The sequence below is a fragment of the Schistocerca gregaria genome, chromosome 4, assembly GCF_023897955.1.
Source record: "Schistocerca gregaria isolate iqSchGreg1 chromosome 4, iqSchGreg1.2, whole genome shotgun sequence".
Classification (NCBI taxonomy): domain Eukaryota; kingdom Metazoa; phylum Arthropoda; class Insecta; order Orthoptera; family Acrididae; genus Schistocerca; species Schistocerca gregaria.
The window spans coordinates 751,292,851-751,305,970 of record NC_064923.1 but is presented as its reverse complement, the minus strand read 5'-3'; the positions used below and the strand labels follow the sequence as shown (position 1 = coordinate 751,305,970).

The following is a 13,120-nucleotide window of genomic DNA, read 5'->3' as shown; positions in this document are numbered from 1 at the left end:
CAAAAACTGGTACAACGTTATGACCAGTGCCTCAATATTGACGGAAATTATGTACAAAAGTAGATTAAAGTACAGGCATTAATGTAAAAATAAAATTCTTGAGATATCTTAGCACGTCTTTTATTAATTTCAAAACGGTACTTACTTAAAAAAACACGCCTCGTAATAAAGAAAAGGGGTCGAAGGAACACGCCAACTTTGAAGCTATGTTTACAAACACATTACAGAGATGTCAAATAGCTGTAGCGATGCCAGCGCTCCAAGCGGTTACATTTCACACTGCAGTGAAAAAAAAGAGGAACGACTCTTCTGATCAAATCTACGACGAGGCCCTAGATTATTTGACGACAGGCGAGATTTGACAAAGTTCCTTATTACACCATCAAATTTCTTTAACATAAATATTTGACATGCCAACTTTCACAAAGAAATATGAAAGTGTAATACCGGCTTTATTCACCAAACCAATAAATTTTGCGCCGGGGAATTGCTCGTGTAAAACGAGCTTAGGTCCCGATTTTCTGCAAATCGGCTCTCCCAACACTAGAGGTAGAACCCGGCGAGGCCCGCAGACTGCCGACATCGGTGTACGCAGTAGCGCTCGCAGCCCTCCCTACGCAGTGCCAACAATATGAAACAGGCGGACCGCCGCTCCAGGAGCTGCGCTGGACCGCTCTGGTTGGAGGGTCGGCCGGCAGGTGGCCGCTGGGCTGTTGCGGCGTTGCCGAGCAACGGCGCGCCCGCAGCTCGGACCCACAGCCGCCAGAAGCCAGTCCGTGTCACGGTGCCGGCGCGTAAGCTACGGTGGTCGCGGTCCGCTCCAAAGTCGCGCGCCGCGTGTGTTGCCAGCGCTTCCACCGGTTCTTCGCCCGCCGCATCGGATACCTAAGAGGTACGTTCTTATTTCCTGCTACGTCTGCGGCGACGTCAGAGGCAATGGAATAAGAAGCTGTCTTCGTGCAACAGCTATCAGGTCTGTTGAGCTTTCCCGTGACGCGTCAGTACGTATTTTTGAAGGGTTTAAGGACACAGTGAAACATGGCTGAATAAACAAGTTTTTTCTTCGACATCTACTTACGGATGGCAAAAAAACTGCGGGAAGGTTACGGTAGTTACATATTGATAAACTCAGTTTTCCCCACATATGACCTGTTTCGCTATTGACACGCATTACAGAAACGAAACTACATTTGCGTCTTACTTTGAATATCACTTATACCTCCCCTGTAGTTCAAATGTCAAACGTCTGCCCCAACACGTAAAGAGTCCGTTTTCGCTACGGCATATAACGGTAATGGGTTGGCCCCATATACTTGAAAAAGTAGATCTCAACCTAGTGTAGTGACTTGCAGTGCTCTGCCAAGACGAACCCAGCAATCGCCTAATTGACCTTAGGATTAGGAACTAACTGGTTGTCGAACAGGTGTTGTCTACCTGGACCTGCCTAGAGAATTTGCATCTTTGACTTAAGTGATTACGGCCACTGCACTCCCGGCTCTGTGGTATTGTCGTGTCCCACATTTACATATCTACTCCGCAAGCCACTGCACCGACCTTGCACAGGCACCGGAGTTTCCAGTCAGCGCACTGGCTTAGATTCAGATGCCGTATCAGATCTTGAAACAATGATGGTTGCCAAATGACTTAACGACTCGTAGTATATTACAGCTTACAATTATTGAGGCTTCAGGAGTCAAGTCGTAAGAAGGAGAATTACTTATCGCTTTTGAGGACGCTCGTAATAACATTCTCCCGCGTCCGGCCATCCAGATTTAGGTTTTTCGCTACAAGCAAATGCTGGGATGGTTCCTCGGAAAGGGCACGGCCGTCTTCCCTAATCTGATGGGACCGATGACCTCGCTGTTTCGTCTCTTCCCCCATATCAACCAACGAACCAATCAACAGCGTTCTCGATACAGGGAAGGATAAAGATGGAAGGCCAGAAATGTGACGTCTATTGTACGGACCAGTGAACAGGAACAATCAGGAACTAATTATTGCTTTCTAATCAGCTAGTATTCACGGATCACAGATTTAGGGACTGTAATAAGCGCGGTCATAAAATAGTTATATAGTTAATCGGTGCACTGCTTCGCTGTTCATGACATGTGAATTCCTTCCAGTTTAGCCGTCATAGGCTTAGTAGAAAGCATAGCTATTCAATGACGTAACAGAATTTAGTAGTAAGTGTTTCGAAATCACTTTTATTCTGTGCATTCCTTTTCAATGCATATTGACCTGTATGGGTGCAGACATCTCCTGGAATTCACAGGCTACAGAAGTTCAAAACTTTATGGGAATGACCTGTCCTGTACTCCAACTTCATAGTCATGTTTATAAGAGATACAATTAATTGAATTAGTGTGGTAAAAAGGACTTTGAAAATGTGCCTCCATACATGAGATACGAACATGTACGCACACACACTCATTCCATTTCCGTCCAGCAACAATAGGAATATCGTTATCGTTTCCTACCTAGTAAAATATTAAGGTGCTTGTATGGCAGTGCTTTCTGGCCGGGAAGCAAAATATTTCGCTCGTCTTCACAGTGCTGTGTTAAAAAGACTTGCAGATTGTCGTGATGTAGTGGGTTTAACAATGAATTACTTGCCCTCCGATGACATCGCTTCCTTGTTTGACACCCGCAGCATCAGTGCACGCCACAGCCTAGAGTGGGTTGTGCACCGTTTGCGAACCTGTTGACAATTCTTCTTTGCAGCTGGGTAACTGCCACGCGCACGTGAGTCATGGACAATTCTCATGACTTCTTACAGGACATTCTTCGGCTTACTGAGAAACGTTACGCGTTCGATAGATCTCGAATGACTGCTGTGCCTAGCAGAGGTACACGAACGTTATTCAGCTTGTGCTAAATGATCTAAACTGAGCTTGCAATGCATCACGTTACCGGACGACTGAGTGATGATAATTTATTATCTGAGTGTGGATAGTGTTTTTTTGCGTATTAATGTTGGTTTTCCTGTGCTGAAAAATTGATATATTTACAAAAATTAATTTATACAACATTAAAGTGGATACGTTGCGTAAAATCTAAGACACGTGCAGTATTGCTAGATGCTAGTAATAACTTCTTTATGGGTTGTCAGTACTAGCAAAAAGATCAGGCTGTAAATATTTTGTTATCGTGAAACGTTGGACGCTTCAGCCTGGGAGGGAAAGGGGACTTCATGTGTGCCGTCTGTCATCAAAAGTGAACAAGTTAATTATTTCCATAGATGAGAAAGATTTTTGGTCGGTATTAGTAATAAAGATCATACCTGTGTGAAAACAAGAATAAGCTGATGTAATGAAAGTGTGTCAAAATGAAACGAACACTTATGCCTGACATCATAACGTACGCCCATCTCTTCTGCAGTTTTTCACACTGTCACACATCCGACGAGCAGTTGTGGAACAAATACTCCGTCAACTAAACAGATAGTTTGAATACGAAACTACACGTTGATTTTTCCCTTCCGTTTACTATCGGAACTCCCGAATTATTATGTTTCATTATCAATCATAGCCTTCTACTACTTCGAAAAATCTCTCTTATACTATTTGATAAGATGACACGTGATACATAATTAGCACTTTTGGTTTAACTTCACATCTCATCAATCTTTTATTTGAACATGTGTGTTGGTTGTTTCTAATATCATTGTTGATAATTAGCGTTTGGAATGAAGAAGGTAGCTTAGGATTTAAAGCTCCGTCGACGTTAGCTTCTATGGAGCAATAGTGAAGAAGGAATCGAACTTGTCCCTTTCAAAAGAAGCAGGGCATTTAAGCGAGTTAGTGTGTTAACCACAGCGCCACATCCTTCGGTAATTAGTTTTGGGATGCGGCCGTTTTGTTTCATTGTATCCTTTAGTCTTACCTTAGGCATTAAGCAGAGACCTCTTCCCCTCAAAATCGCCATTTCTTTGGAGCATCGAACTCCCGTGCATGAAAAGCTTCAGTTGTCTCATTATTTTACGGATGAATTAATGTGACACGTATTTAACCTTAAGTGCGTAAATACCTTCACGGTTGAAGTCGCAAAACCCTAATTATGTTGGTAATTAAAAAATTTGAAATTATGTGAAAAATTTATTGGAAGTGCACTTTTTTTCCATGTGCCTTTGTCTCGCTTCAACGGAGGGTCAGCATGGCTGTTAACGGATTTGTCGTGGTTAGTTTAAAGGTTGGGTAAACACACTTCTGCCGCCACCCGGTGCGGAAATGTCTAACGCAACAGTCTGCATCTTGTGCTTTTTACGTCCACGTTGCTAAAGTTTCCTAAATGTTTGCGAGTAGTGTAACTGAAGCGAGACGTTGATACCAGACCTGTTTTTCACTTATTGGCACGTGGGAAACCGCCTAAAAACCAAATCCGTGTTGACTGGCACACCGGCCGTCGTCAATAAACAGGGACTGGGTGTTGTGTTGTCCTATTCATCATCATTTCATCCCCATCGACGCGCAAGTCGCCGAAGTGGCGTCAAATCGAAAGACTTGCACCAGGCGAACGGTCTACCCAACGGGAGGCCCTAGTCACACGACCTTTACATTTTACCCGCCGAACAGATTCGATACGGGGTTGGCACACCTCCCCCTCCCGGAAGTAGCTTCTTAACACGCACAGCTATCCGGGCTGTCATTCTCAAATACTGGTTGAATGTAGTCGGGGTAATTTGCGCGCAGTGCGGTACGCTGTCTTAAAACATAAAACATAGTTTGTAACATCAAGAGCTGAGTTATTGTGTCAAACCTTTAACGTAATATTATACTTTTTAACGAGCAGATTGCCACAGCATTTTAAATTTGGTCAAGCATTATACGAAATGCTGCAAATGAAGTTTTTGTTGCCCCTGGAACACGTTAGATAGGCAGCCTGCAACTGAAATCGTGTGACCGTTTGAACCGTTTAGTAACGTAGAACATAGCACAATATAGACCACTGTCAATAAAATTCTTCTGACCTGTTGACCGTATTGTCAGTATTAAAATAGTCAGACGTTTCGGCCACTATGGGAGGTGCCCGAAACGTCAGACAGTTTTATATATCGACAATGCGGTCAACAGCCCAGAGGAATTATATTGACAGTGACAACGCTCGCAGAAGCCAACGTTCAGAATACACCGTAGATAACGTTTGACCAGAGTTTAAAATAACTAAACAACGAGGAAAACTCAGATGCATAAACACTTCAATGTCTATTAATAAGCTTATCCATTACGGTTATTTTAGGACCCGTGACTTTAATTAATGTAAATGTAATTAATGTAAATGCATGAAACCTGCAACCAGTCACTTTTTTTATTGGTTGCAGTCTTATGTATTTACTTTTACTTCAGTGTCTTAGTTGTTCCTGACAATTTGTACAAGCTTTCCAGTTTGGTTTTTTTAATTTGGCTACTTTATATTTACTACACGATGGTGCACAATACGTTATGTGTTACTACTAGACTTATTCGTATTGACTGCTGTCTCTACATAGTGAAGATGACAAACGCCATGGGTTAGCGATATGCACATTTACAGATGATGGTAGGTACACAGAGTATGAAACGGCAGTGCATTGGCAGGACTGTCGATAATTTCGAAGAATGATTGCCTATCGAAGTCGAGAGGTCCAAACGATACATATCGAGCGTGCATCGTAAATCGATCATGCGACTCCGCTGGGGGGCGTTCTGTTCAATTATTTGTGATAGTCATTTTTATCTGTTTTGCATCGTTCCCTTAGTTGCTCTAAATTACATACCTCCGCGAATTATTCGTGAGTTTCTAGGGAAACCAAGACGATTTATGTCGTTAGTGAGTTGGATGTCTGGTGTACTTGACGTTTCTTCGGCGGATTCTCTCACATGGAAGAATATAATTCCATGTTTATCCAGCGTAGAAAATTGTTCGACTTTTGTCGCAAATATGGAGTACTACCAGACGAGGAAAGAAGGGACTGAGTAGACTGTGGTGGTGCGAAGTGTGTAAAACTTAGAAAGAACAGTTTCGATGCTGAAATACCGTTACACTCTCATTTCGAACAGTGAGGAAAACGAGCGAGTTTCACATGACGAAAACACCGGCGACGAGTAAGGTAAATCGTCTCCTTTACAGTGACAAGTATCTTTTCTTTTGTCTTTACAGTAGTTCCCAAAGTAAACATACTCTTAACGCCCGCCACCAGAGTCGCATGATCGATTTACGATCGTATGCTCGATATGTATCGTTGGACACCTCGACTTCGATAGATAATCATTCTAGGAAACAACCGAACTGTTATTTTACTCGGTTGATTCATGTGAATGGGTTTACGACATGTTTACGGCCGCACGGCGTGAATTAAAAGGCTTTGAACGCGGAATGGTTGTTGGAGTAAGACGTACGAGACGTTCCATTTTGGAAATCGTTTCGTAGGGAATTAAATTCTCAGATATCCACAGTGTCAAGAGCGTGCCGAAAGTATCACATTACTTTCATTACCTCTCACTGAACGTCCGGGAGCACCGGCGTTTGTGTACATTGTCAGTAGTAACAGGCAAGCAGGACTGCGCAAAATAACCGCAGGAATCAATGTGGGACGTACGGCGAACTCATCCGTTAGGGCAGAGCGGCGAAATTTAGTGTTAATGGGCTATGACAGAAGACGAGCGACGCGAGTGCTTTGCTAACGACTCGACATATCGTTCAGGACTCGTCACCAAATCGTTTGGATACAGACGACTGGAATACTGTGGCCTGATCAGGTTGGTAAGAGGTGGTGGTAGGCTTCGAGTCTGGCGCAGATCCATGAAGCCTTGCAAGGCACTGTGCATGGAATGGACTGGGCTCTCTGGTCCAACTGAACCAATCATTGACTTGAAATGGTTCTCTTCGGCTACTTAAGAACCATTTGCAACCAGTCATGAACTTCATGTTCCCAAACAACGATGTCGCGTCACAACTGTTCGCGACTAGTTTGAACAACATTCTGGACAGTTCGAGCCAATGATTGGGCCACCCAAATAGTCCGGCATGAATCCCATCGAACATTTATGGGACGTAATAGAGAGTACAGTTTGTGCACAGAATCCTGCACCGGAAACAGTTTCGCAATTACGGGTGGCTATAGAGGCACTGTGGCTCAAGGAGGCTTCCAACACCTTGTTGAGTCCAGCCGGCCGCGGTGGCCTTGCGGTTCTAGGAGCTTCAGTCCGGAACCGCGGGACTGCTACGGTCGCAGGTTCGAATGAATCCTGCCTCGGGCATGGATGTGTGTGATGTCCTTAGGTTAGTTAGGTTTAAGTAGTTCTAAGTTCTAGGGGACTGATGACCTAAGATGTTAAGTGCCATAGTGCTCAGAGCCATTTGGACCATTTTGTTGAGTCCATGCCATGCCGACTTGCTGAACTAGGCCGGGTAAAAAGGAAGTCCGACACGATATTAGGAGGTGTTTCATGAGTTTTGTCCGCTGCTCGTGGTCCCGCGGTAGCGTTCTCGCTTCCCGAACACGGAGTCCTGGATTCGATTCCCGGCGGGGTCAAGGATTTTTCCTGTCTCGAGATGACTGGGTGTTGTTATGTCCTCTTCATCATCATCATTCATCCCCATTGCGGCCGGAGGAAGGCAATGGCAGACCACCTCCACCAGGACCTTGCCTAGTACGGTGATGCGGGTCTCCCGCATCGTTCCCCTACACTGTGTCAAGTATGGGACTTCGTCATCATCATCTCATGACTTTAGTGTATACGCATATAATCATCTGTTAAAAAATGAAAACCCAGTGAAAAATGAAACGCCAGTAAACGGTGACGCAATTACATTACATACCTCAAATAAATGATTAACTGAGTCACCTGGAGATAGCATATGGATTCTTAGTACTAGGAAATCATCACACAGTTGTAATGGCGTCGAACGGCGCTTTGAAGATTAAATTTTAAAGAATGGAAGTTTTAAAATTTTCCATCACTTCCGTGATTAGCTATACTGGGCACCTCTGCTCTCGCAGTCCTAATTAGCGCAGCAAGTAGTGCGTCTAGCGGAAAACGGTGATGCAATCAGCGACTGCAGAGAGAAGAAATCGCCCTCTTCCAGGCTGGAGGAGTCTCCGCAACACTCGTTTCCTGGACGATGGCTGCGCTCTCATCAGGCCCCTAAAAAATCTTGTCTAGCCCGTTTTCCGTTTTCTGCACTTTGTGTTATCCCCCTTCAGTGTACAGTAATACTCAAACATCACGATTCTGTACTAGTACTTCGGACAAATCGGAACAACGGACCACACAAACCTAGGCGTGAGGAGAGGAGATACCGGACTGAGATGTATCGGAAGATTCTTAAGGAAGCGTAATTTTCCTGTGGAGGAGACACTTATCAGATCTGCCGTTCGCTTAATTCTTGACTACTGTTCATCAAGCGGGACCGGTACCAAGTGGACCAGTCCAAAAGTTGCGAAACTCTGCGGAGGTGTTCCACCACATGATGGGTATTAAATTAGGAAAATTTCATTCCATTCGGAAATGACGTCCTTTATCATCAGCATGCGATGTGACCCTCCCTCCAGCAGTTATCAATTCTGCCCTGTTGTCATACCCAACACCTCCCCACGCCGTGACTCCAGGGGTCGCAGTGGTTAGACACTGGAGCCGCATTCGGGAGGACGACGGTTCAATCCCGCGTCCGGCCATCCTGATTTAGATTTTGCGTGATTTCCCTAAATCTCTCCGGGCAAATGCCGGGATGGTTCCTTTGAAACGGCACGGCCGACTTCCTTCCCCATCCTTCCCTAATCCGATGAGACCGATGACCTCGCTGTCTGGTCTCCTTCCCCAAACAACCCAACCCAACTCCAGGGGTTAGAGAGGTGTGGGTCTTGAGAATCGCTGCTTCTTGTAGCTTCCATCAGGGTGTCTACAGACACACCGGCGCTATTCTATCACGAATAGAAGCGAGATCCATTGGTCAACAACAGAAAATGTCGCCCCATGTCCCAGTTGACAGTGGACCTACGTCATGGGCGTCCCTGTTGTCCGTGGTACCGTGTCAACAGTCTGTTCTCGACGGCTCGCGTTGACTCCCGGCCTACATCCTCTGTCCGGATTTCAGTTTTTGTCATCCATCTATTCATCAATGATAGTGAAACAGTCGTCCGATCTTCTCGTGATGTAGTCGTTCTAGGAGAACCTGCCCCTGTTCTTCTCGCTACACAGCTGTCCTGAGGCCACCTCATCACCTACCATTCTCCAGTCGTTGCCCTGCAGCCAGCTGCGTGTCGGTGTGACGCTCCCATGTTCCTCTTGCCAATGCTTTCATCTCTCTCAAAATCTCAACGAAGACGACTAAGTCCACATGCCCGTCCTGCGGGACATTTTGTGCTACATTTGTAAAGTTCCAGTAAAGTTAGGCACACCCAACAGTCTTCATGTCCTCACAGCATTTTTCTTTTGTAAAGATTTTTTTTTTGTGTACCGAAAATAAGCTCGCATACGGATGAAATTTTTGCACATCCCACAGCCATGGAAATGCTGAGTATCAATTACATGCATGTCTGAAAGGACAGACGTGTTGACGATCGCGAGCTGTACGAAATACTTCGAAATTAATTTGCTAACTGTGAATTACCTGACATCCACTATATTAGATATAGAACTACCCAACAGTGGCACATGACAATTTGTACCGGGCCGGGACTCGAACCCTGATTTCGCGCTTATCGCGAGCAGTCGCCCTAACAAATTCGGCTATCCGTGAACGCTACCCGGACCGACCCAAACTTCCATATGTCACACTGTCTACATCTTTATATCGGAGTTCACTAAACTCATCACCTAAAGCTCGCAACATTGCAATCCAAGCAATGTTGCGAGCATTAGGTGATGAATTTGGTGAAATGCTTGTTAGTTAGTTAGGCAGTTGATTGCGTGTTCCATTGATCAATCGCACGGTACGGTAGCCGTTATGATGTGGAACATGTCAAGTGCACAAGAAATACGCACATGAAACAAGATTTATATATATATATATATATATATATATATATATATATATATATATATATATATATATATATATATTCCTATTCAAGAATTCGTCTCTGGTGTAGAACGATTTGGCAAGGAGATATGATTTTAATTTGTTTTTGAAGCTATTACTGCTGTCTGTCAGACATTTTATTTCATCTGGCAATTTGTTGAAAATTTTTATAGCATCATATTTTACCCCTTTCTGTGCCAAAGATATTATAATCATGAATGTCACTGTTGATTTTAAACTGGTCCATGTTGTGGGGAAAAAATATCATTACTGAGTAAATGCACTGTGCAGCAGTTGTAAGAATAATTCCTAACCTTTTAAAGATGTGCGACTATGAACCCCACACACTATTCTAACTACTTTCTTTTGAGCAGTGAATACCTTTTGCCTAAGTGTTCAGTTGCCCCAGAATATTATTTAGTATGACACCAGAGAATTAAAGAATGAAAAGTATGTTAGATTACTAATTTCTATATCCTCAAAATTGGCAATTATTCTGATTGCAAAAGTTGCTGAACCTACTCGCTTAGAAGATCCAAAACATGAACTTTCCAATTAAGATTCTCATCTGTATGTACACCCAAAAACTTAGTATGCTCTACCCTGTCTACTAACTTCTGTTGATGTGTTATATTTATTGAAGGAACTGTACTTTTTGCAGCAGAAAATTGGATGTACTGTGTTGTTTTTTTTTTTTCAAAGTTTAGGGCAAGCCCATTTGCAGAAAACCAAATAATGACTTTTCCAAAGATCTTATTTGTATCATTTTCAATTGGAGTTTCTTTTACTGCGATATAAAGACGTAGACAGTGTGACATATGGAAGTTAAAAGGGCCGGCCCGGGAGGCGTGCACTGATAGCCTGAACGTTAAGGCGACCGCTCGTGATAAGGGGGAAATCCTGGTTAGAGTCCCGGTTCAGCATAAATTGTCGTGCGTCACTGTGTACGTATGCAGCTAAGTCAAGGGATTCGCAGAAGGAAATTAATTTTGGATTACTGGACTGCCGGTTCAGCGGCGTTCCATCAAGGTGTAAAACGTTTCATTTCCGTCACTGTAGGTTGAGAAGATTCAAAGAAACACTGCGACATTAGGGTTTATTTGGTCATCTCGAGAGCGTCACAGAAAGGAAGGAACGCCGTCAAGAATTTAGTCCGGAGTGGTCTGTAACAGTGTTTAGGCGGGATACAATTTGGAATCAGTGTTAACCCTTCCGTAGCAGCTGGTGTTTGCTCTGTCGTAGCAAACTGGGACAACGCTGCTTCTACCGCAGACTTTTGCCGGCGAAATTTTTTGTCGAACGAGTTAGGTAAGAGGTGATTGCTCACTTTCTGGGTTGCTCTTCGCTTTTTCTGCGAAGAATTAGCGCTGCATGACCACCAGCAAGAAGTGCTGTACCGCGTCATTGACCGCGTTTTGTGTTGTCCGTTTCGCGAGAAGCGTCCCTTCCCGTGACCTGACCTTTTCTATAGACAGCCCTTCAATGATCACAGTACTTTCATGTGTGCGTAAAATTTAGATCATTAATAGAAAAATTAAATGTTGATCAGTACCTGGAACATAAACCACACTACGTCTTGTCGTCAGAGCGTTAAATGCTAATCTTTCTTTCCTTCCGAATCACATAGTTAACGAGTTATTAACAGCGCTTTTGCCCTTACTTGTAGTTTGTGTCGTTATTTTCGTTGCATTACTGCCTTAGGCTATACTCAAGGATGTTAGTCACTTCAAATGTTTCCTAAGTGTGTAATTACCCAATGTCAAAAACATTGCTGTCAGTACGACGCCCGCCGGCCGGGGTAGCCGAGCGGTTCTAGGCGCTACAGTCAGGAACCGCACGACCGCTACGGTTGCAAGTTCGAATCATGCCTCTGGCATGGATGCGTGTGACGTCCTTAGGTTTGTTAGGCTTAAGTAGTTTTAAGTTCTAGGGGGACTGATGCGCTCAGCAGTTAAGTCCCGTAGTGCTCAGAGCCATTTGAATTTGAGCACGACATCCATTCAATAACTTTATCTTGGAATCCTTCATTTGGTCCGTGTTTGCATAGAAAAACAACAATATCAGAAATTGAGCCCGCCTTGATGTAAAACATCTTGTTATTTGTTTACAGTTGAGAGAAGGCTAAGACCAGTCAGAAAAACCTCAGGTGAGGGCGTCCACTGGCTCCTTCTCCGAACAATAGATTTCTGTCGACGAGAAATTGTAATTTCCGACCGTTGATTAGAGAGACTTGGTGATTATATTGAAAAATAGCGTCACGTATCTTTTCTACTTTAAATTTTAGTGTCGCATTCACTAAACATTATTTAGCCTGCCATCATAATGTGTAACTTACGTTTTGTATGCCCTCGTTATGTACAATATCTGTTGTCCTGATTTCCAGGTAAAGAAGTAAGAAGTATAACTTTTCTTGCTATGAAAGAACATAATGTGACTGACATCCACGATGAACTGTATGACAATTAGCGTCTTCCGCAATGACCGAAGGAAAAATGAGGGAACAGTGTCGTGTTGTTATAGAAGGCTATACAAATGTACTTCTTCTTCTTCTTCTTCTTCGCGGATGGATCACTTAGGACCACGCGTAATCAACGTTTGTTGGCCTTCCTTTTCGCCCAGTATTCCTTCATGAACAACGAATGGGCTAGATTTCGTTGCGTAGACCGTGTATGTCGGTTCGTGTTTCTCTCTTCTTCCTCAAAACCCCGTGTGTTTGTTATTTTTCTGATTTCATTTCTATCATGTAGATTTGGAGACCCTAATTCTCTCAGGCCTTTTTCCGTCTGTTTGTACCAGTTCGGTCTTGTAGTTTTGTTCTTTAAAAATGTATGGATTTTGTGCGTTAACCTGTTTGAGCCCATTCTTTCTAAGTGCCCCATCAATTGGATTCTTCTCATGCGTATTGTGTCTGTTATTTTGGAGATATTTCTATATATTTCTGCATTGGGTTTTGAATAATGCACACCATTTTTAGTTCTTGGTCCTAGGAATCTCCTCATTATTTTACGTTCTTTCACTTCTAATTCCTCTTTTAGTGTTCTGTGTACAAATGTACATGATTAGAAGAATAATGTGGAGGGGGGGAGATGTGGAGGAGTAATGACGTTCAGTCAGAAGGCAA

At 43.6% G+C, this 13,120-nt stretch overlaps 1 protein-coding gene across 1 annotated transcript in view; it reads left to right on the top strand.

Annotated features, from left to right (window-relative positions):
- The first annotated feature begins 788 nt into the window (after positions 1 to 788).
- LOC126365893 (uncharacterized) overlaps positions 789 to 13,120 on the top strand; it is a 468,728-nt gene continuing 456,396 nt past the window's right edge. Inside the window, exon 1 of the mRNA XM_050008611.1 lies at positions 789 to 892. The gene's annotated coding sequence lies outside the window, so the exon portion shown is untranslated. The remainder of the gene's footprint in view (positions 893 to 13,120) is intronic.